The sequence below is a fragment of the Pseudochaenichthys georgianus genome, chromosome 13 (assembly GCF_902827115.2).
Source record: "Pseudochaenichthys georgianus chromosome 13, fPseGeo1.2, whole genome shotgun sequence".
Lineage (NCBI taxonomy): Eukaryota > Metazoa > Chordata > Actinopteri > Perciformes > Channichthyidae > Pseudochaenichthys > Pseudochaenichthys georgianus.
In genome coordinates this window covers 23,454,704-23,457,679 of record NC_047515.1, presented here as the reverse complement: position 1 = coordinate 23,457,679, position 2,976 = coordinate 23,454,704, and positions in this window count along the sequence as shown.

The following is a 2,976-nucleotide window of genomic DNA, read 5'->3' as shown; positions in this document are numbered from 1 at the left end:
GTGAAAATTGTATTTTGAAATTTGTATTTAAGAAAAAAAATGAATAAGTGATTTTGTAACTACACTTAAAAAGAAAAAGAAAAAGGATGTTACAATAGTTGTTATGTTTCCACACGGACCCTGTTGAGGGGAACACACACCGGAGCAGGCATGCGGATGAAGCTAGGGTGTAAATGTTATGCTACGTTCTATGTAAAAGTTTAATAAAGTGTAAGCAGCTAAAAGTGCTTCAACCGTCCATTCTTGTAATATGAGGGGCAAGAATGAAACAATACTGACTTGAGCCCCACCACTATATGGGTTAGCCCTACCATAGATTACCCAAAAAAAATACTCTGGAGCCGCCATTGGCTAATCGCCACACTAGTCACTGGACACGTTTCAGAGCTAAGACTTCCTGGCCTATATATCTGACTCTGCCATGTTTTTCTCTTCAGCCTCTCATAGCAAGCTCTCAGGTCAGAGAAGCACAACTAATGTCATACTGTGGATATATTCAGACACTTCACATTTTAAGTGTAAAGCTTGTACAAAATGTTCTGTGTTAGATCATGGTTGGTGTATGGAGACTTTTCCTTAACGAACAGTCAGAATAGCAGTAAGCAGCTGCTTACTTTTAATTATCCTAAACAGTATCTTTAGAGCTTTTTCACAAGCTACAATATGAAACTTGTTTCCTGCATTAAACTGGGAGTTGTGTGACACGCAGGGGTGCACTCCTAAACTGCAACATCTGTGTGTGATTTCCCAGTTCTTGTCAGAGTTCATGTGAATCAACACCGTTCATTTCGGTAGGTGGCAGTTGTCCTCTTTGTTAACGGGTTATTTTCCAAGATCATGCACACGCACACACACTACAAACATTTCAGGGCCTTTTCAAAGTATTCTCTTGTTTCATTACCTGCATCACAAGGTTTTACAGATGTGAACATTAACGCACAACACAGAATATAATGGCCCTCCTGTTCTGTTTCTCGACTTGATGACATCATACCGCTGCTGTGGTTACACCTGGGATCTGTTAAACGTGGTATAATATGTAAAACACATTGTAATGATTAAGTAAGATTAGTATGGACAGTGAACATCTTGTAAACCTTGGGGGAAATTGTCAAATCCTGGATATTGCTCCAAACGGCAAGGGGGAAGGACTAGTGTTGTCACGATACCAACATTTTGGTTTCGATACCGATACCAAGTCAAGATACTTTTCTTAAAAAAAGGGAAACAGTCTTAAATGTAATTAATGTGCTTTATTTCACACCAGAACCATAACCATAACACAAACTTTTAAACAATGAGAACAATAAACAAAATAAATAACAAGAATTCGTATTAAATAAAATTAAGCATCATCTCAAACAACTTTTTTGTTTTATAAAATATATTTTTTTTTATATTATATTAACATGTAATAGTACAGTAATATAAATAATTATTGACTACAAGTATATTGCAGATGTTAGCCACATTGGTAAGTTAGCTAAAAAGATATAGCCATATTAGACAGTTATCATTGCCATTAATTGCCTCGTCAAACTACGAAAACGTTCGTTTGTCACAAAATAAATTACACTTGTTTGACTTAGATTTGAGGGCTTGAGCATGATGTAATTATGTTATCTATCACAATCGCTAACCTGTCTGTCTTTAAATTCTTTAAACAGCTCTGGATTCCGGTCGGCGGGATGCTTAGCCAAGTCTGATGTGTTGGACTTGGCTCCCTTGGTTTGCAGGGATCTAAAACATTTCTCACAGACAGGCCTCGTGGTGTCCGTAGGCTTGCCCTCACTGTCAGAGATATAGCTCAAATACTTCCAAATTTCGCTTCTGGCGTCTTTTTTGTCAACAAGCCGAGGCGCAGCGGCAGCTGCACTCCCACTTGCAGCCATGCTTCTCGTTTTCTCGTATGCTCTGGCAGCTAGCGCGTGGCCGCGTGCACGAGAGAGGGACTTAGAACGTGCTTGAGAGGGGTGGGACTGCAGGCACGGCTGCAGTGCAGGGAGTGGAAGCAGAGCGCTGAACACACACGGCTCTTATTAAAACGGCGCTTTCTCACCGGTAAAAATCGTACCGTTTTTACCGTTTTGTGAAATGCTGTAGTGTTTTGTGAAATGCTGTGGTGTTTTCTGAAATGCTGTGGTGTTTTGTGAAATGCTGTAGTGTTTTGTGAAATGCTGTGGTGTTTTGTGAAATGCTGTAGTGTTTTGTGAAATGCTGTGGTGTCTTGCACTTCAGGGCCACCGTAACAAACACAAAGAAACAGATTTTTTTTGTCAGTTACAGAGTTTGGACCAATAGCCGCGTTCACACTGCGGTACTTTTCCCACAAAGGTTCATGCGAACTCTTTAGTTTGCATGAACTAAGTACAGATCACGTTCACACCAGAAAAAGTCCCTGGGGGTGGATTAGGAAAATGAAGCCGCTGACGTCACTTCTTCTTCTTCTTCTTCTTCTTCTTCTTCTTCTTCTTCTTCTTCTTCTTCTTCTTCTTCTTCTTCTTTGGGTTTACTGGCAGGCCGCAAACCACTTCACGGCGTATACTGCCGCCCAAAGTCCCCGGCCGGAAGTCCCCGGAGTTGGGGACTGGTTTCAGTAGAAGCTGCTGGGAGTCCCAGCAGCTTCTACTGAAGCCTTCCGCGTAAATCGCCAGAACGCCGACACCTCCTCATCTCCACCGCTCCCATGTTTTATTTTGTGTTGCCATAAGTTAGTCTCTCTGCGTTTCTGCGCTGGGCTAATGCTAATAATGCTAATGCGAGGATAATAAAATGGCGGCTTCACAAAACTTTTTGGGAGTTTTACGGGGCGTGGTTTGCAATTCGCCCAGCCAATCAGGAATATAGCTCTTTTCTCAAAAAAGAGCCGTTCGAAAGTCCCTGCTCTCTAGCAGGGACTTTCGAGGGGGTAAAAAGGTTCACATGAACTACTTTTAGTACCGGCTCTTTTTGGTGTGAACGCGATCATGAACTAAG